Source organism: Carcharodon carcharias, chromosome 3 (assembly GCF_017639515.1).
Source record: "Carcharodon carcharias isolate sCarCar2 chromosome 3, sCarCar2.pri, whole genome shotgun sequence".
NCBI classification, from domain to species: Eukaryota; Metazoa; Chordata; class Chondrichthyes; order Lamniformes; family Lamnidae; genus Carcharodon; species Carcharodon carcharias.
This window is the reverse complement of record NC_054469.1, coordinates 178,308,073-178,329,292: the sequence shown is the minus strand read 5'-3', so window position 1 is coordinate 178,329,292 and position 21,220 is coordinate 178,308,073.

Here is a 21,220-nt window from a genome sequence, read left to right as displayed (position 1 = left end):
AGTTAACAGATGAGTCATTGGAAACTAAACTTGCTCGTTTCCTACTTCACTACAGAACAATCCTCCACACTACAACAGTGCAACACCTGCAGAGTTACTGATGAGGTGTCATCTTTGAACAAGACCAAGCGTGATATTTCCCAATTAGGAGGGGGAGGTGCAGGAAAGTCTTGAGCGATAATTTACAGTTGGAGAAGCAGTATATGTAAGGAATTTTGGTGGGGGATCGAAGTGGTTACCTGGTAAAGTAAGCAAGCTGAGAACAGCTTTGGACTTGTTCCTAGAGAATGAAGTGTCCACTTAAAAGACAGAGTAATGTTTCACCATGGAGAGGGATTTTTGGATCATTTTTAGAAGTTAAGTGTGAAATCTTTCCAATTGTTTAGAGTATAAGTTGCCTGTTGAAATAGTGTTCAATCAGGATTGCTGTTAGTTTTTATGTTACAGTCAAAGGGTGGAATTTTCCGCTCCGGAGACTAAGTGTGGTGGCATGCGGCCAAAGTGGAGCGTTTCCTGCCGGCCGCAATGGCAGGTTTATGCGCCAGATCATCCGCTTTTCAGCTCATTATGTATGCATGAACAGGAAGCACATTGCATCCCATGGTGGGGCGGGCTGCGATTTGCCTGCCCCGCCATGACCTCTTTGGATTATTTTCCCGGGGTCATACTTAAACAGTACCTGTGTGCATCAGTCACTCTCTGTGTACACCAGCCCAGGTCAGATGCATGAGAATGATAGCCCCCAAAGGCAAGAAGTCTAGTGCCCCCAAATTCAATGACAGACCAATGGGGGCTCTTCTGGATGCCATGGTGGAACGTAATGGGAGAAGGAGGTTCACCAGCTGCACCACTCAAGCCTTGGAAGGAGGTCAGTGCCAACACTGCACACAGGAGATCCATCATCCAGTGCAGATAAAGGTTGAATAATATAATTCGTTCCAACTGGATAAGTCAACCTTCTTCTCACTCTCAGCTCACACTCTCACAAGCCTATCAGACATTCACAGGGTGACAGTCCACTGGGATCTAACCATCACAAGGGACATCACCTCTGGCTCTCCCACACATACTTTGACATCTTCATCTCCTCTCCGTCCTGTGTACCTTGGGTCCTCGGCTCTTATACAGGTCCGCTCATCACCCAAACAAGGCAGGCATTCATATCATCTGCCTTAGCATCCTTCCTGCTCAGATTCTGTCCATCTGTCTTTATGCAGGACAAACTCACCCACAACAAAAGGGAAAGAGCCCTGACTGGTGGCAGGATGCTGAGTTCAAACCCCTCACAGAGTTTGAAGAGCACATGGCAGAGCTGGCCAGAGAGGGTCAGAACCATGCGTGCGTCAACAGCAAAACTGGCATCTCCCAACCAAGTGAGGACCCTGCACCAGATCAACATTCACCCAATGATACTGTGTGTGTTTTGTAATGTTGTTGACTATGCAGCCAATCAACCTGTCCTCTCTTTGACAGGCAACAGTGAGAAGTACAAGAGGAACAGTGGCAGCCAGCCCCTCAGCACCAGTCCCCAGACCACCTCGGATGAAAATCCTGAGGGCGCACTAGATGAAGACCCATCACAGCATTCACCTTCGCTCTTCACCAGCATAGAGACACAAACCTCGGTGGGGCCAACTTCTAAAGCAAGCACGGGGTCACAATGTGGTGAGCAAAGCATAGATCCTAGTCCACAGCAGGCGAAGGCAGGGACATTCAAGGTCTCCAACCCTTGGAGGACTGCTGGATTCTGCTGAGTCCCAGTCAGATGGCAAGACTCTGGACTCTTACCTAACATAGATGTGGGAGTTGCAACAACAAACATGGGAATATCAGGCAGGTTGTCAGATGCAGTCAACAGATTGCAACATTTGATGAAGGAGTCCGTCCACATTTAGTGGCCAACATGCCAGTGCACTGAGGTTAATGCTGATAGAATGGTGATCACCAGGGAGACTTTGGTCCAGGACATAGGGCCTGCTGTGCTCCAGGAATTACACTCCATCACTGTAAACATGTTTGGATCCATCAGAGGCTAAGCGAGAGGGGTGCAGGTCACCTCGGTCTCACTCCAGGTGCATCTTCTCCTCAAAGAGTCAGCCAGGGGCCCTCGGGCACCCAAAGGGACGAGGACCAGCATCTGGACACATCCACCCAGGTGACTCCAAAAGTGTCTAGCTAATCCACATCCCTTCTGCCTGTGACTCCATCAGCTGCATCTCCACAAGCTGAGGGGGTTGCACCTGCCCCAAAGCAGGAGGCCCAAAATAGGCTGGGGCCCTCCAGATCTCGGCCCTCCAGAAGACACCCACCAAAGTTACCTCAGACAACAGGGTGTTGCAGTAAGCAGGCTGCTTCCACCTCAGATGTGGATGTCGGGATGCACCAAGTGTAGCGGTAGGGTCAGGAAGATTAAGAAATATTAGGAACACAAAGATTCGCAATCTCTGTACATCATGTCCACAAATGTAAGCAGATTTACACCCATTCTACTTCTCCTGGTGTGCATGCCTCTTCTGTCTGATGAAATGTTCCATGGTCAATCAAGTTTCACACATTTCCCCATCCTCCACTTCTCACAGATAGCCCATCATGTGCCTCAGCTCAATGTTGTGTAGAACCATGTCATGACAGTGTCTGTCCATTCTCTGCTCCGTGCTGACATCAGTGACGTGTAAGCCTCAAAGAAATGTGTGGTTGCCGAAGGCATCTCTGAAACCTGCTTGAGAGGTTAACGTGACCTTCAGTCATGATGATGTAAGATGGAGTGACATGTAGTCCCCCATGCTTCTGCATTGTAGAATGGTCAGTGTGTTTGGTAGATGATAAAATGTAGAGGTGCATTGAGCTGGTCCATCTTTCATTGACTACCATGTACTGTCCATCAGCCTTGAGTGTGATCTATCTCTGAGCCCAAACTCTATGCTCATATGTGCTCATGTCTGCCTGCAGCGTTCTCTAATGCCTGTGTGGAAATGTCATCAGCAGCTCAATATTAGTTCCCACCTCCATATTTCTGAGCTGAGAACATAGTTGGCACATTTCTGTCCTGGCGTTTCCTGCTACATGTTTAAATGTTTGCGACCTAGGAGTTGTGTGCATTTTCCCCACATGGCTACCGTGGTGGTGGGAAGATGCAGTGCAGGGCCAAAAGTTCTGGCTCACATCTCCTGACATAAACCCCCTGCGAGTTCCCAGGTGTTCAATCCAAATGATTATGTGGCACTAATAGTGGCAATGTTATGGCTGGTTTCTGTGTGCATATGTCAAGCTGCAGGAATGAAAATGTGCAGCTGTGAAATGGGCTAAGAGTAAGGATGGATAGTAGCTGATGTGTGTTCTTTATGATGTACGATTTGGGACCTTGAAGGCTACATGGTGTGTCCTTTTCCAGAATACAAAGGCCAGGGTTGGGCAATAGGGGAAAATTGGACAGCTGAGATGGAGGCATGTTCCAGAGAGGCGTACATGTATTAGAATACGGTGCTCGTGAAGTGTTCATGGTTAATTGAAAGGTGAGGAGAACTGCAGCCCCATACCCTTCAGTGAGAGAAATGGATGACTGTGTCCTGAGGATGTATGTGATGATGAGGACTGAGTATGATGAGAAGGCATTCACTGTCTTGCCTGATCAGCTGGCTGAGCCCAAAAACTGCATTGTGCTCTCACAATCGAACACACACATGAAGGCAATGTGCACTAAGTGGTTATAGACTTCCTTGAGGCACCTAGTTAGAATGCTAGCATGCTGCAACGAGTGCACTGAAGATTACAGTGCTGCTCCAGCCTCTTGTAGGCTGCTGTAGCCAGTGGAATGTTGGGAAAATGCTAGAAGAGGCTATATCATCTGAGGTGTGCACACTAAACGCCCTGTAATAGATATGATTACATTACAGAAAGGCCACATGCTCCTGAGGCTGCCAGACCTTCCTAGCTGAGGACATAATGATGCAAGAGTGAGAGTACTCATTCATAAGAGCATAAGACCATAAGACATAGGAGCAGAAATTAGGCCATTCGGCCCATCGAGTCTGCTCCGCCATTCAATCATGGCTGATAAGTTTCTCAACCCCATTCTCCCGCCTTCTCTCTGTAACCTTTGATCACCTTACCAATCAAGAACCTATCCATCTCAGTCTTAAATACACTCAATGACCTGGCCTCCACAGCCTCTGTGACAATGAATTCCATAGATTCACCACTCTCTGGCTAAAGAAGTTTCTCCTCATCTCTGTTCTAAAAGGTCTTCCCTTTACTCTGAGGCTGTGCCCTTGGGTCCTAGTTTCTCCTACTAATGGAAACATCTTCCCCACATCCACTCTATCCAGGCCTTTCAGTATTCTGTAAGTTTCAATCAGATCCCCCTTCATCCTTCTAAACTCCATCAAGTATAGACCCAGAGTTCTCAAACATTCCTTATAAGTTAAACCTTTCATTCTTGGGATCGTTCTTGTGAACCTCCTCTGGAGCCTGTCCAGGGCCAGAACATCCTTCCTGAGATACAGGGCCCAAAATTGCTCACAATATTCTAAATGTGGTCTGACCAGAGCCTTATAAAGCCTCAGCGGCACATCCCTGCTTTTATATTCTAGTCCTCTCGAAATAAATGCCAACATTGTATTTGCCTTCCTAACTATTGACTCAACCTGCAAGTTAACCTTAAGAGAATCCTGGACTAGGATTCCCAAGTCCAGATTTCTGAATTCTCTCCCCATTTAGAAAATAATCTATGCCTCTATTCTTCCTACCAAAGTGCATGACCTCACACTTCCCCACGTTGTATTCCATCTGCCACTTCTTTGCCCATTCTCCTAACCTGTCCAAGTCCTTCTGCAGCCTCCCCACCTCCTCAATACTACCTGTCCCTCCACTTACTATCTTTGTATCATCTGCAAACTTAGCCAGGATGCTCTCAGTTCCTTCATCTAGATCATTAATGTATGAAGTGAAATGTTGTGGTCCCAACACTGACCCCTGCAGAACTCCACTAGTCATCCTGAGAAGGACCTCCTTATCCCCACTCTCTGCCTCCTGCCAGACAGCCAATCTTCTATCCATGCTAGTACCTTGCTTCCAACACCATGGGCTCTTATCTTACTGAGCAGCCTCCTGTGCGGCACCTTGTCAAAGGCCTTCTGGAAGTCCAAGTAGATAACATCCATTGGCTCTCCTTTGTCTAACCTACTCGTTACCTCCTCAAAGAATTCTAACAGATTTGACAGGCAGGACCTCCCCTTGATGAAACCGTGCTGACTTTGCCTGATTTTACCATGCACTTCCAAGTATTCTCAAATCTCATCCTTAATAATGGACTCTAAAACCTTACCAACGACCGAGGTCAGGCTAATCGGCCTGTATTTCCTGTCTTTTGCCTCACTCCCTTCTTAAACAGGGGGGTTACATTAGTGATTTTCCAGTCCTCTAGGACCCTCCCTGACTCCAGTGGTTCCTGAAAGATTTCCACTAATGCCTCCATTATCTCTTCAGCTATCTCCTTCAGAACTCTGGCACCTTCTCCTTGGTAATGGCCACCATACTCACCTCTGCCCCCCGACTCTCTTGAACTTTGAGGATGTTACTCGTGTCTTCCACCGTGAAGACTGACACAAAGTACCTATTCAGTTCCTCCGCCATTTCTTTGTTCCCCACTACTACTTCTCCAGTGTCATTTTCCAGTGGCCCAATGTCCACTTTTGCCTCTCTCTTATCCTTTATATATCTAAAAAATCCCTTGCAATCTTCTTTTATATTACTGGCTAGTTTACCCTCATACTTAATCTTCTCCCTCCTTATTTCTTTTTTAGTTGTCCTCTGTTGGTCTTTGTAGGCTTCCCAATCCCCTGGTTTCCCACTGCTCTTTGCCACATTGTATGCTTTCTCTTTAGCTTTTATGCTGTCCCTGACTTCCCTTGTCAGCCATGGTGGCCTCATGCTCCCTTTAGTATGCTTCTTCTTCCTTGGGATGAATTTTTGCTGTCTCTCCCAAATTACTCCCAGAAACTGCTGCCATTGCTGTTCCACTGTCTTTCCTGCTAGGCTCATCTCCCAGTCAATTCTGGCCAGCTCCTCCCTCATGCCTCTGTAGTTGCCTTTATTCAACTGCAGTACCATTACATCTGATTCCAGCTTTATCCTCTCAAATTGCAGGGTAAATTCTATCATATTATGGTCACTTCTTCCTAAGGGTTCCTTCACCTTAAGCTCCCTTTTGAAATCTGCCTCGTTACACCTCACTAAATCTAGAATTGCCTGTTCCCTAGTTGGCTCCACCACAAGCTGCTCCAAAAAGCCATCTCGTAGACATTCCACAAATTCTTTTTCTTGGGATCCACTACCAACCTGATTTTCCCAGTCTACCTGCATATTGAAATCCCCCATGATCACTGTAACCTTGCCTTTCTTACATGCCTTTTCTGTCTCCTGGTGTATCTTGTGCCCCACATCCTGACTACTGTTCGGAGGCCTGCACATAACTCCCATTATGGTTTTTTTACCTTTGTGGTTCCTCAACTCTACCCACACAGATTCTACATCATCTGACCCTACGTCATTTCTTGCTATTGATTTAATTTTATTTCTTACTAACAAAGCAAACCCATCCCCTCTGCCAACCTGCTTATCTTTTCGATAGGATATTTGTCTCCCAGTCCTGATCCCCTTGCAGCCATGTCTCCGTGATGCCCACTACATCATACCTGCCAATTTCAACCTGCGCCACAAGCTCATTTACCATATTTCGTATACTGCGTGCATTCAGAAACAACACCTTCAGTCCTGTATTTCCCGTCCCCTTTCTTATTGTCGTCCCTTTATCTGATGTGCTTGAAGTTAGATTCCTAGCCCTTTCCAAACACTCTTTACTATTTTGTGTTCTGGGAACTTTAATAGCCTCTCCTGGGCTCTCCTTTCTTTTCAGTTTTTTCATAATTTTCCATGAAGTTGAATCTCCCCCCCCCCCCTCCCCACCAAACACACTAACCTTCCGCTTTGTTTCCCATTAGTCATACTTCTTGGAGTCTTACGCTTCCCTTCTCCCCACTTTCTACTTTAAAGTCCTGTTGACCACCCTATTTACCCTTTTTGCTAGAACATTGGTCTCAGATCGGTTCAGGTGGAGACCGTCCCAACAGTACAGATCCCTCCTGTTCCAATACTAATGGCAGTGCCCCACAAAATGGAATCCCTCTTTCCCGCACCACTCCTTTAGCCACGTGTTTATTTCTCTTATTCTCATGTCCCTATGCCAATTTGCACGTGGCTCAAGTAGTAATCCGGAGATTATAACCCTTGAGGACCTGTTCTTTAATTTAGTTCCTAGTTCCTGATAATCCCCAACCAGGTCCTCTTTCCTCGTCTTACCTATGTTATTTGTCCCGACGTGGACCACAATAACTGGATCCTCCCCCTCCTTCTCCGATATCCTTTCAAGCCAGTCAGAGATGTCCCTCACCCTGGCATCGGGCAGGCAAGATACCATGCGGGACTCTCGATCCTGCTTATAAAAGATGCTATCAATTCCCTTAATTATAGAATCCCCTACAACTACCACTTGTCTTTTTGCTCCCCCCTCTTGAATGGCCTCCTGTGCCTCAGTGCTGTGGTCAGCTGGCTCATCCTCCCTACAGCCCTGTTCCTCATCCACACAGGGAGCAAGTACCTCGTACCTGTTGGACGAGTTAAAGAGCTGAGGCTCCTTTGTTCCTGAACACAGGATCCCTCTACCTGCCTCATTTGCAGTCACACATTCAGAGATTGAAGTGGATCGTTGAGATGATTGGGAGAGCAACAAAGTTGGTAAGGTGGACCCAGCATGGAGGACATTAGTCAAAAGGATCATCATAGCTAATCATCATCATCCTCTTGGAATTCAGTGATTAGCGTCGCATGTACACATCTGCCTCATCTGGCCGTACAAAGGCCTCTTCCCCTGCTCCTTCAGCTTCCTTGCGCTCACCACCCTCAATGTTGTCATCTTCGGAGGACACGCACAACTCCTCTATCGCAGCATCTGACAAGACATCCCCCCTTTGCAGCATCAGGTTGTGTAGGGCTCAGCAAGCCACAATGATGCATGAGACCCTTTGAGGAGTGTACTGGAGAGCTGAAGATGAATTGGAGTGGCTGCTGCCAGAGGGCTCTTAAAGTCAATGGCACCCTCTACCTGTGGGAATCCAGAAATAGCATCAAAGCCCAGTGCATTCGCCAGCTTCATCTCGAAATAATTTCACGTAATTGGGTGCCTTGGTAAATAGGGTGCCCGTCACCTGCTGTATGCACTTGTGTGTAGAAGCTTGAGAGAACCCACGGACATCTCCGGTAGAAGGCTACGGGCCAAGTGCTGGAAAATGGGATTAGTGTAGATAGGGGCTTAATGACCAGCAAGGACATGATGGGCCGAAGGGCCTCTTTCCGTGCTGTAAAACTCTATGACTCTGTGGAACCCTGGAAGGAGCCATTCTTGAAGAAGTTCAGAGCGGTGGTGACTTTGTGAGCCACTGGCAACGGATGGCTTCCCAGTCCCTACAATGTCAACTACTTCTGGAGAATGTGAGCCACCAGATTCCTAGACACGCGAAGGTGTTAATGGCACTGTCTGTCACTCATCTCAAGGTATAAGAAGCATCTTCTGTACAGCCTTGGTCTGGCCAGACGCCTATGCTCAATCGCTCTGTGGGCCTCTGCTTCTGGGATTGAAGGGGCCCCACTGCCTCTTACTCATCAGGGTGAGCCTCTTCCCTTTGCCCAGCATTGCGCCATGTGCCCTTCATCTCTGATTTTGCTGTTGTCTGTATTCCAGGATGCACGCCATGTTAGCTGGTCAATCCACCTTTCCCTCATAAATGTCTCTGCAGGAACATTGGACAGAGACATGAGTAAGCATTAGCCTCGAAAGGTCATCTTCCTATCGCTGACCTGGGAGTGACTGTGGCGCCAATGGGTTACTCCAATTTCAGCCACTACATCCCCACTTAGTACCTTGGCAGCACTATTACTGCCTCCAGGATCACCTGAAGCACTACCACAACCCCACTCCCCACCCCAACAGACACCACTGCAAAGACAGTGCTTTGGACAGGTGCTCGGATCTGCAAGAGTTCTGTCAGGTGCTGGAAGGCTCAAGCAGAGCAAACTGCGACTCATCCTATGGTTTACACAGCAACCCTAAGAAGGGGATGAGGGGTTCCCATCTCTAAACCTGCCACCAGCAAGGTTAGAGTTGTTATGGTCAATAGGCATCTGCATTTGTCTATTGGTGTCTTCTTAAAATTGTGATTTTGGCAAAGAAATTGTTTAATGGCCTGATTATAAATTATTCTCGCATGAGAGAGATATAACAGTTAAGGCTCCAGATTCCCTCAATCGGGTTTGGAATGCTCCTAACATGTATCAGCTGTGACTTGCTCTTCATTTGGAAATTTGGAATTCAGGAGGGTGCCCCTTCAACCAACCCACAAGTGTAGTGGCCGATTCCTCCCATGATCCTTGAGAGCCTTCCACTGCAGATTTTTCTCATACTTTCTTTTTTAACTGAGCCATTGTGCAGAATCATCTCAGATTTGCAATAAGTGCGGAAGCGGGTGGGTAAAAGGATGTTTACCTACTGGCCGCAATGTCGACTTTTCACACTGTATCGTCCCAATCCTACCGCTTAAATCATGCGTTCCTAGGCAACATGCCAGATTGCTGGCAGAGCGCCCTCTCATTTGCCCACCCTGCTGTCACCTCAGGTCTTCAGTAAACTGAGTGGCATATTGCAAACCTTGCACAGAGTTAACATTCTTCAAGGGAAAGGAAGCTGCTGCAAACAGATGGCACTTTGAAAATTGAGTCATCTAGCTGGCCAGCGAAGATCTGGACCAGTCCTGTGCTAACGGTGAGGTCAGCGGTGCTCAACCAAGAAAGGATCCAGCAGTGCAACATCCAGGAGAGAACCATGCTGTGAGTGATGTGTCCTGTTTCACTAATTATCTCTCCTTGCTTTCACAAGCACATCTGGGAAAAAGCTGAGGGTGTCCACAACCCAGGACTTTGACTCAAGCCCCGAAGACACCTCAGAAGAGGAATCTAATGAAACCCTAATTGAAGATCCGTCACAGTGCTCGCCCACGCCCTCCACCAGTGCAGAGACACACAACTCAGTGGGACCTAGCTCTAGAGTAGCCTCAGGGTCATAATCTGGTGAGCTCATCACACTGTCTGATCCACAGCAGGCGGCATCAGGGACTTATCAGGTTTCCGGCACTCGGAGAACAGCTGGACACCAGAAATCTTCTGAGTCCAATACAGATGACTAGCCCCCAGATCTGGACATACCTCAGTTGCTGGAGTTACAAAGGCAAGTTGGGGAACATCAGGAAGGGATGTCTGCTGTACTCCCCAGATTGCAAGGCACAATGGAGGAATCCATCCACCTTCAGTCTGAGGTGATAGTGCTGGCATGCCAACGCACCGAGGTCAACATTGGTAGGATGGCGGCTACCATGGAGACCTTGGACCTTGATCATGTACTGCTGTGCGGGCTGAACTCCATCGCCAACACCATAGTTGGCCTCCAACAGTGTGTACACAAGAGGGGTGCAGGGTAGCTCAGTCTCACTCCAGCTTCCCCTTCTCTTCAAGGAGTCAGCCAGGAGCCCTCGGGCACCCATAGGGAGGAGGATCAGCAGATGCGCACTCCGGGGCCATCCACCCAGGAGACTCTGGTAATGTCCAGCCAATCCGAATCCCCTCTACATGTGACCCCAGCAGGTTGAGCTCCAAAGGCTGAGGAGGTTGACCCTGCCACACAGCAGGACCCTGAAAGCAGGCCGGGGCCTTCCAGGCCTAGGCCCTCCAGATGATGCCTATCGAGGTCATAACAGACAGGGCGTAGCAGTCGCAGACTGCCTCCACCTCCACTGTGAATGTCGGAGGGGACCAAGACAGGGTTGGGAAGGTTAAGAAGATGTAGTTGCACAACCTGGACACTGGTTGTTTCTAGGCTTTCCTGATCCTGGGCAAAAGGCACAAAGTTGTGTTCCTTCACAGATTTGGTGTCCATGCATTTATGGATGCATTTTTGCATGAAGGCTTGCGATATCCTACAGAGGTCACCTGTGGAGCCCTGATAGGACCCACTGGTGTAAAAATTGAGCACTGCAGTCACTTTAACAGCCACTGGCAGTGGATGCCCTCCATGTCCCATAGCGCCAAATCCTGCAGCAGGTGGCAGATGTGACCGACCAGTTTGTGGACATGCGCAGTCTTCAGTGACAGTGGTTCCTGGTCATCTGCAGGAATGACAAGCACTGTCTATGGACCCTGAGTCTAGCTAGGCGCCAACCAGCGACGGCTTGCTGTGGGTCTTCAGCGGCATACACGGGAGCCCCAGCCATTCCTTCTTCTTGAGGGTACTGCTCCTCCCTCTGTCCAGCCAGGGGCCTCTGTCAGTCTTTTCTCCTTTGTCTCTGCTCTCTGTATGCCATGAGGCACACAGCTAGTTCACCAGCTCCATGATCCTGATGTACTCCTCCTGCAGGATGAAAGAGAGAGATGCGTGGGTTAGCATGGGTGTACTATGAACCTCTCTTGTTTAAGTCTGAAGGCACCTTAATGCATCCCAGAGAGTGCTGGCCTCCACTTGGATGGCCAGAGTTTAGTGTGCTCGAAACCCCACCTACCTCCGCCCCATTCCACCTGACCAATTGGAGGCAGCTTTGCCCATTGGACTGCATGCTGTGCTCTCAGCTTATGTGCAGGCATTCTCCTAACCTGCACTGCAACGCTGTGTTGTTAGCTTGAACCATGGGGAGACTGTTCCAAACCAGGATGCTGACATTGCAAGGGGCTGTGAGCACCTCCACCAGTGACTGCTCCATGGTGGCTTCCGCAAGGAGATTGTGCAACATGCCCAGTCATCCAACTGTTATGCAGTCCACTAAAATGCTTATTAGTTTGCAGTCTATGCTTAAGAGTTGAAAAGCTCTGGAGCATTAGTATCAATTTCATGCCTCTGCGTTGCTCGAGTGGGTAGATAAGCTAGAGGCCCAACTCCAAGCATGTCAACGTGGCTGCTCCTGAACTGTCTCAGCTGTGGAGGAATGGTCACTTTACACAAGCTTTCCCTGATGCGTGGCTACTTCCCTCCCCCCACTACCCCTCATGTGCTTATGTACTACCATTAGATGCAGTGCAGTCCTTGCCCCCCACAGCTTGCTTCAGACTCAGTGCAGCCGTTGCCCTGGCACCACATTGTCAGCTGAGAAAAAGTGACTTGCCTCTGCCTCTGCCTCTGCCTCTGCCTCTTGCCTCTTGCCTCTTGCCTCTGCCCTCGTCTGCGGCGCCTCAACCTCGAAGTCCAACAGGCAACCTTGTTAGTGTGCACTCACCTCTGAGTTCACCTTGAAGTGCAACTCACCAGATGCATGCCTTATAAATGCTGTTGTGAAACACATTGGCATGGAATCATGCCTACATGCCCAGATGCTCCAACATGGGGAAGATGATTCCGGTGAGCAGGGCTTATAATGATATGCAGATGCATTAAAATGAATTTCCCGACATCCAGTGGCAGGAAACATGGCCCACCAAGGACAGGTGGAGTGGACAATCACAAACTGATTTCACAACGTCGTGAAACCAATTTTTTGGCCTTCCCGCCATATTATTCGCTCATGCCCACCATAACACCCAATGCCAATGGGCACCGAAAATTCCATCCATAGATTCAGGTTGGAAAATGATGATGCTGAGGTCCCACTTCCAGACCAGCTTCGACCCTCCCCTGTCACTGTGGAAATCCCTCGCATCTTCCTGGAGAAGCATAATGCTCAGGTTTCTTCCCTCTAAACAATCTCCTTCCCCCCCCTTCTACTCCTTGATCCCATAGTCATGGATATCCCTGTCTGACCCCCTGAACCCTTTGATGTTGACGTCCCTATGCCCCATATTGACCTGACCCCTCCCATATTGAGACCTACTGCCTTGTCACATTCAGGGACTCCCCCACCATGAGATCATCGAATGCTTGCCCCTACATTACCTCTTTCCCATCTACAGGCTCCCCTCAGTGTGGTTGTGCCATCAATATGTGGCTGTGTATGAAGCCAGAAACACCCAGAACCGACATGTGTGACGAGTTCACCAGGCCCTGCGCACACCATGCTGGACACAACTGAATCAGAACTGACAGGCCCTCCTCTCTCTGTACTGGGACAAGGACAGTCTTTCCTAGCTCAACCACCTAAATTGTGTGCTTTGCCACAGAACTGTTTTTCCATTCTGACCCCAGCCAGCATTTGTGCTTCTGCACAGGACTGTCTTTCCATTCTGGTCCTGAGTACATTCCACCCTCCCCCCTTCCCTGCCTCCCCCAGTCATGTATCTATGTGCACCCTTCCCCAGTCTTCCGCTGTAGTCATTTGTCTATGTGCACCCTACCCCAATATACCCCCCCCCCACCACCAGTCAAGTCTTCCAGCCCCTTTCCTTGCCTCTGTCTTGTGTGACAACCCCCAAGCCCAACCAGTCAAGCCTTCGTCCCCCAGCCCCTTCCACCCTCCACCCGCCTTACCATTGGTCTAGAATGAAGAGCCTTACCTCCGAACCCCATTTGAGTTGCCACTGGTCTTGCCTGCATAGCCTGGCATGGAGCAGCCACGAGCACAGTGCAAAGAAAGGTAGGCGAACATACCTCAAGGTCACAAATGAAGTGCAAATCGCCAGATGCACATCACTTATATCTGACCGTGAATCACGCCAGTCTAATTAGATGCTGACATGGGCTTCTCATCAGGAATGGAGGTGTGATTCTGGTGAGCTTGCTTCATAATGCGCATTCATGATATTTAAATCGATCCAAATGCCATTCCAGTCATGACATGCTCAGCACCCGAGCCACCATTAAAGTCAGCAGAGGACAAATGCGTTCTGTTTCTACGCCAGCAGAAAACAGACTTTTCACCTTCCTCCACATTTTCTGGAGCCGCCTACAATTACGCCCGCCACTGACAGGACCAGAAAATCCTGGACAAAGTCTTAAAACTTGAAATATTGTATGATTCTTCCTGTCAGTCATTGAAATTTGAATAACTTTTTCAAAGTTATTGGTGTCTACGGGGATCATAATACAACATGGAGCCACCATTCCCCTTTCTCACATGCATTTCACACTCCCCAGCCTTGGCCTACATACAGAAAACCACCAGCAAAAAGCCACCATCAAAGGCCTTTACAAAATATCTTTATGCAGTAACACATCCGATAATACAACTTGTGCTTTCGATTAGTGCCTGTCTCATGAGTAGCCTAACCTGACCTGATGCTCCGGCGCAGTGTTATCCCAGTGGTTGCAGTAAGGCTGGTGGAAGGCTGCTGACTTTCACTGGGGTGACTACAGATGGCCTTGGTGGGCGTCCTCTAGCAGCTCTGGGTCTCGTGTGGCAGCAGTTTGAGCTGACTGATAGGCAATAGCAAGGATACTGTGACAGTGCTGGGAACACAACTGCTGTCACCCTGACAGAAGGCAGCAGGTTTGTCCTCCATGGGGCAACCACCACTCCCAGGGGCACCCCCTCAGCAATCCTAGTAATCTTCTGGAGCATAAATTGCTGGGCTGCTGTGAGAACTTGCAAGCTCCTTTGTGCATTTTGATCTGTGCCCACAATAGCAGCAATCTGAGCCTGAATAGCAGCAACATGGATCTCATGACCTCTGTCTGAGCTTCCACTGCAACACTGAGGCATTGGGAAAATTTCACTTGTGCTTCAGTGGAAGGTGACACATTGCCTGCTTCATGGCTGGGTCCATCCACTGTTGTCATGGAATTGGCCACTATTTCCATAACAGAAAAGATGGGCTCCAAACTCTGTGCAATGTCCTGTGCCACATAGGAACCAGATTCCTCCATGCTCCTCAACAGTGACAGGTTATCGAGCATCTCAGTGTGCACCATCATCATTAGCATTCTCCTATATGCCTTCCCTTCAATGTCCTCAGTTAAGTTCCCTGCAGCAGAACTCTTGTGATTTGGCCCTCCAGTGAGCTGGCACTTTAGCTATCATTCCCCCTGGCCTCATTCATGACCATTTGCTGATCCCAACACTATACTGATCTCTAAAGTTTGCGGAATGCCAGTATCTGAACTGGTGGCTGGAATTGTACAATCAGGTGAAGGTGCATCCTCATCACTGTCATGGGGTTGTTGCTGCTCTTCCTCCTGGCTCTGCTGAAGCTATTCAAGCAGCAAGCCTTGGGTATCTAAATGCATACAGGCAGAAGGAGAATGTTTGGGTGAGGGAAGAGTGTGGTAGTGGGGCGGGTGCGGGAACAGAAATTCTGAGGTCACACCCTCTGCAGCTTCCACTTGACATCAAATCTCAGGATAAAAATGAGGATGGCGTTGAGGAGAGGCATAAGGCTGTCACTTACTGTCACCCTGGACAGCATCTGTGGTGTCAAGAACCACAAGTTGTGTTGTCTTCAGCCTCATGATCTCCTCGAGGGTGCTAAGGGGATATGGTTGTGCGGACCAACCCCTCCATTTCTCTGTATCTCCCTGCTGCTGTACACAACTTTCTCCTGCAAGAGAGAGGATATACTATCAGTGATTGTGTTGCACTGTGCTATGTTGATGTGCCTGCCATAGCTGAATAGCTGGAGGTGGATGGAGGCAATGAAAGGTAGGTGTGATGCTGGCAGCATTGGTAGGTGTGCAAGCATGAGTGGAGTCTCTGGATTTAGGCATGAGTATTGAATGCTAGGGAATGCTGTTCAGGAAATGTTAGAGGTACGGTGCATTGAGCAGAGTGAGGTGTTGGTGATGAGGTCAGCGTGGTTTGTAATGTGAGGATGTATTCACTCACTGTGATTACCCAATTGGGGTCTGTGTACATTTTCTGGCACTGTTGCCATGTCCTTGGCACCTGACTCTGAGCATAACAAAAGAGAGATACGGAAATCGTCGCATAAACTGCCCCGGCAAAGTGCTCCCACACCTTCCTCAGCTTGGTGCATGAGGGTTTCCTGCCCACCAATGGAAACATAACCTCTCTCCTAGAATCCAGCTCAGTGATAGAACCTCCAGGGTGGTACTTTTTGTGCCAAACCATCCTGTTTCCTGCAATTTTCTCAGTTGATCAACCTGCACCCATTATTTCAGCAGTGCAGTTTCCCTTTTATAGGGAGCCTGTCTTTGAGAAGGCAAGGCTGGCAGGACTACATAGTTTGCCAACAACACTCCATGGCTCTCATATGGACAACAGAGGCCACAGGCAAATTGCTGGCCTTTGTTGCAAGGGAGTTGAAGTACAAAAGTACGAAACCCTTGCTCCAGTTATACAGGGCATTAGTGAGACCACGCTTGGAATACTGTGCACAGTTTTAGTTCCTGTAGCTAGCAAATTATATAATTACCTTAGAGAGGTAAGATTTCTAGCTTGGTTCCTAAGAGAAGTTTGTCCTTTGTGTTGCATTATGGGCTCACTTGATGTCTCAAATGGTGAGATCTTGAGACTTGTATGTTTAAACATGAACGATTTATAGTTAATCTTTAACTATGTCTAGATCCCAGTTAAAGTCATGTATGGTGCTGCTACCTCCATGCAGGCTTCTTCTAGAGCGTTCTACCAGTCTAATGCTATGTAACTCTATTCGCCAGTCCCATGTTAACCCTTGCTCTGCTGTGCACCTTTACATTAAATGGCCTGTAGGCACATACAACATCATACGACACCATGAGAAGAGATTGAGCAAAATGGACCTATATTCTTTAGAGTTTAGAAAATGAGAAGTGATCTCATTGAAACATATAAGATTATGAGAGAGTTTGGTGGGTGCAGAGAAGCTGTTTCCCCTGTCTGGAGAGTTAGTGGGCATAATCTCAGGATAAGGGGTGGGCCAATTAGGACAGAGATGAGGGAGAAATTTCTTCACAGAGAGGGTTGTGAATCTTTGGAATTCCTTATCGCAGGGAGCTGTGGGATGCTCAGCCATTGAGCATATTAAAGGCTGAGACTGATGAGTTTTTAAGCTTTAAGGGATTTGGAGGTCAGGCAGTGAAGTTGAAGTCAAAGATCAGTCATGTTCTTATTGAATTGTGGAGCAGGCTCAAGAGGTCACATACTATTATTTCATATGTTCTTGCATTCTTACGAAAGAATGTTACACCTTACTCAGTTGTTCAGTCTCTGGTCTGCCTCAGGACTCTTGACAGTCCTCCAGTCTGTGGTGGTGGTGGTGGTGGTTGGGGGTGGGGGGGGGGGGTTGGCGGGTGCAGTGACGGTGTAGGCCTGACCAGGTTCTTGAGAAGCTCTTGCATCAATCCACCTAATGGTTCCATGCACAGAAAAGTGAAGCACAAAGTTGAGATTGCCCTTTCTCCCTGACTCACTGAAACCCTGCTGTAATGCTTAACTTGCATTCTAGATCTGTGTTCACTACATGGACCAGCCCATGTACCTACTGCAAATGCCCAGGAAATCTGACCTGACATCAATTGGCCTTTATCCTAATCACTGTGCCTCAGAATGCCAACTCCTTTGGTGCAGTGAAAAAGACAATATATTCTAACGGTTTTAACTGAACAGGAGGTTAAAAGAATGGAAAATAAATTATGAGGATAGAGAAAATGTAAACAAAGAAGAACAAAGAAAAGTACAGCACAGGAACTGGCCCTTCGGCCCTCCAAGCCTGCGCCGATCATATTGCCTGTCAAACTAAAACATTTTGCACTTCCGGGGTCCGTATCCCTCTATTCCTATCCTATTCATGTATTTGTCAAGCTGCCTCTTAAACACCACTATCATACCTGCTTCCACCACCTCCTCTGGCAGTGAATTCCAGACACTCACTACCCTCTGCGTAAAAAATTTGCCCCGCACACCTCCTCTAAAGTTTTCTCCTCTCACCTTAAATCTATGTCCCCTAGTAATTGACTCTTCCACCCTGGGAAAAAGCTTCTGACTGTCTACTCTGTCCATGCCACTCATAATTTTATAAACTTCTATCAAGTCACCCCTCAATCTCCATCGCTTAGTGAAAATAATCTGAGTTTCTCCAACCTCTCCTCATAGCTAAAAACCTCCAGATTAATTTTCATTTTATTTAAATAAAATTTCACTTTTTATAGCTGCAAATGGGAACTGGTGGATGTGTTAGCATGGGTCTTACTATTATAAATAGGACATCATAATGATGAGAAAGCTCCACAGAACTACAAGTTTATCTGTGTACAGATTCTGAGGGCTCATTTCAATGATGTTGAGTTCCTGCTAAAGGCAATGCTTTAAGCCTCAAGGTGACCTTGCATTCTTTTGTCCTGTAATCAGCCTGATTACTCACCCAACTGTAGCTTGTAGTTCCCTAACAAAAGCCTGGAATGTATTAATGGATAATTTATAAAGAGATTAAACTGAACTCATTTCAACAATATACGTATTCATTTAATGTTCAGATTTTAAACTGCTGCTTATCAAATAAAGTTAGCTTTTTCAAAGGCAAGTAAGTAAATATCAGTTTTCTCTCTGTGTGAGTGTAAAGCTTGTCTCATTCAGTTGAACAGGAAGAGGATAGTTTTTTTCCACTTCAGCTTGAGCTTTGAATTATCAGTTTGTCACCTCAATCTGGCTTTGAAATCAATTTAATTCAATGGGTTGGAGGTTTTCTACTCCTGACAGTTCCCAGGGTCTCAATGGCAAGAAGTTGGGGCAATCTCACTGCCACCTGTACCATGTTACCCCACCTCATATGCTGAGAGTTCAACCAAAACATTAACATAGGAGCAGGAGTAGGCCACTTAAGCTTGTTCTGTCTTTCAGTGAGATCATGGTTGATCTGTGTCTTAACTCCATCCACTGTTTTGGTTTCATGCCTCTTAATGCCCTTGGTTAGCAAAAATATGTCTATCTCAGATTTTAAATTATTAATTGAGTTAGCATTTACTGCTTAATGTAGGATGGAATCACCTTTTGTATGGAAAATTGTTTCCTAACGTCGCTCCTGATTTTAAAGTTATGTCCCCTTGCTCTAGATGCCTACCAGCAGAAATGTTTTTCTCTGTCAATCTTCTTTTCTAAATCCTGAAATCAAATTGCCTTTAGCCAACTACATTCCACTGAATATAAAGTGAGTTTATGTAATCTCTCCTCATAATCTAACCTTAGAACCCTGATAACATTTTGGTGATTCTATACACTTTCCATATAGGTCCATTTATCCTTTCTAAGGTGCGGTGCCCAGAACTGTACCCTGTACTCCAGATGTGATCTAACCATGGCTTTGTTAGCTGTAAAACTCCCTCACCTTTATATTCCAACCCTATAGTTATAAAGGCTAACATTCTATTGGCTGAATTGATTTTTTTCATATCTCTGACTACTACATATTATTGATCTTTGAATTCAGATTCACTTGAATTTATCCTTTTTCATCCAAAATGGATGACCTCACAGTAAATCGTGTTGAAAGCCATCTGCCATACTTTTGCCCTTAATCAATGTCTCTTTGTAATTTTAAGTTTCAGTGTTCCGACTTACAATGCCATCAATCTTGATGTCATCTAGAATTTCAGATGTTTAGCTCTCTACTGCATCATTTAAGTCATTCATATATAGCGAATAGTTTTGGCTCCAACACAGTGGGACATCCTAACACCAGTGGGACAGCACTAATCTCTTCTGTCAAATTAAAGAAAACACCCATTATTCCTACTCTCTGTTTTCTAACACCTAACCAATCTCCGAATCTGGTCAATAATTTGCCTTCATTTCATGAGCTTTAATTTTAGTTAACTGTCTCTTACGCAGAACTTTACATTCTAGGTGATATATGAATTACATCCCAATCCATTATTTTAGTTACTTGCTCCAAAGATTCTATTAGATTCAATTGATATGGCTTAGCCTTTACAAATCCATGTTGCCTTTCTTTAATCAGCTCAAATTTCTCTCAGTATTCAGACACATAGGGCTGGATTTTCATGGTGGGTTCTGGAAATGTGAGTTGAAGCCCAAGCCTGTCATCTCTTCCCTTATACGCCATATTTTTGTCTCCTGAAGACAAGGCCGGTCAGAATTCAGGTTTTCCGAGTCCTGAGGCAGTGTCAGAGGAGCGCAGCTGCCAAGGCGGGCTAGTTAGAAGGCCCATCTCAGTCTCTAGGACATTGGTCCAGCTTTCCAACATTGTTTTTATTCCCCCTAGCACACACCCCTCACCCCTCTCAAAACATGTTTTTGTGAAATCATGTTTAACTAATTTATTGGAGTTTTTTGAAGAAGTATCATGAAAATATAGGCCTGAATCTTCTGGTCGCCGTGTGGGAGCGGGCCCCACTCACCGACGTGTAAAATGACATGCAGTGACATCGGGCATGCAGTCCGACATCACCGTGCGTCATTCCGAACTTCAGTTCGGCAGGCACGCACCAGAGTCAGCTGCGCACCCGCCAAACTGTCAAAGGCCATTTAAAAATTAATTAAAATAATTAATGGAGCAGCCCGTCCAACCTTAAGGTTGGCGGGCAGGCAAAGAGCCCAGACAGCCTTCGAATTTATCATGAAACATCATCCATGGGCAGGATGAGGTTTCATGAAGGATTTATAAATCAAATAAATTTTTTAATTAAAAGTCACTGACATGTCCCAGCTTATGTGACAGTCTAGATGTTCATCACGCTGGGCGGGCCTTACTTGGCCCACCCATGTAAAATGGCGGCGCACAGCCGATTGTGGGCGGCAATTGGCTTCGCACCTGCCCGCTCCAACTCAACCCACCCAATGGGGAGAAAATTCTTCCCATAATAATTTTCATGATATTATTGTGATGTATTGTAAAGATAGGTTAATAGTGGGGTTTGGATTAGTTTCTCTGTGTGAGGTGGTGTGAGTGGGAGTTTAAATTGAATTGCAGACAGCAGTCTGTAGCTTTTGAGATATCAAAAGAGAAGCTAGGTTTGAAATATGAAATATGTAAACATGGCTGAAGTTTTAGAATGTGAGGTATGAGGAATATTTGCATTTGTAGATAAACCAGAGGAGTGAATTTCAAAGAGATGGTATGGTGTTACACCTAGCCATAAGAGGCTAAGCCAAACAGTGTGTTTATTTTTCCTGCAACTCGAAATAAAATACAAATTGCAAACACATGTTTCAAGTTTCCCTTTGGAATTTGAGCAGCTCAGCATTTACCAGCCACTGTGCCATAACAAGAAGTAACATGTGCCATGAATAAAGGGGAACTGGTGGATATC